This window comes from Rhinoderma darwinii (assembly GCF_050947455.1).
Source record: "Rhinoderma darwinii isolate aRhiDar2 chromosome 2 unlocalized genomic scaffold, aRhiDar2.hap1 SUPER_2_unloc_55, whole genome shotgun sequence".
Classification (NCBI taxonomy): domain Eukaryota; kingdom Metazoa; phylum Chordata; class Amphibia; order Anura; family Rhinodermatidae; genus Rhinoderma; species Rhinoderma darwinii.
In genome coordinates, this window is record NW_027461724.1 from 934091 (window position 1) to 934878 (window position 788).

Genomic DNA, 788 nt, shown 5'->3' on the forward strand with positions numbered 1-788 from the left:
CTGCCATTGTCATATTTTTAAAGAAACCTTCTTCTCGTTAAAAATTTATTGCTTTTATCATTTTAATGAAATGTATTAAAAATAAACATTTTATTACTGAATTTAATTTTACAAAAAGGTTTTAATGAAATGAATTATAAAAACTTTTTGTTACTGAATTTTATTAAAGAAAAATGTACAAACAAATAATTTATTACAGAATTGTATTACACCAAAAATATTTTATGAAATGTACAACAAGCATTTTATTACTGAATTTTATTCTATGAAATGTATTCTCTGTATATATATATATATGTGTCAATAAAATTTTGTTGAAACCTTATCTGTTCTTATCAGTTTAATATCTGATACGTCCCCTATCTGGGGACCATATATTAAATGGATTTTTAGAACAGGGAGATGGAAATAGAGCTTGCTCTGTCCACTCCACGCATTGACCTGGTATTGCAGTATTTCCAGGACCGGTGCACCCTTTCCTTATGTGTTTACTAAAATCAGATTCCAAAAGTGCTTTTTGTGTTTGCCATTGTTTTTGTCTTTCGGATGGGATCTCCCCTTTTAATCCCATTATTTCAACACCTGTTGGACAATGCATTTGTACAGTCATGTGTGATAATGAGCTAATTTATTAAATGCAATTAATTAATACATTGCCACCTCTTGTTTTGTGTCGTCTGTGTTTCTGTGTTTCCGGCATTTCACATTGGAACAGCTCATTCACCTTCCTTGTCTTCTCTCCGCCCTCCCTCCTAGGTAGGTTAAAGAGCTGCACCTGAGCCAGCCAC

At 32.1% G+C, this 788-nt stretch overlaps 1 pseudogene; it reads left to right on the forward strand.

Annotated features, from left to right (window-relative positions):
• Positions 1-303: 303 nt before the first annotated feature.
• On the forward strand, positions 304-478 carry LOC142679623 (U2 spliceosomal RNA; annotated as a pseudogene).
• The last annotated feature ends 310 nt before the right edge of the window (positions 479-788 follow it).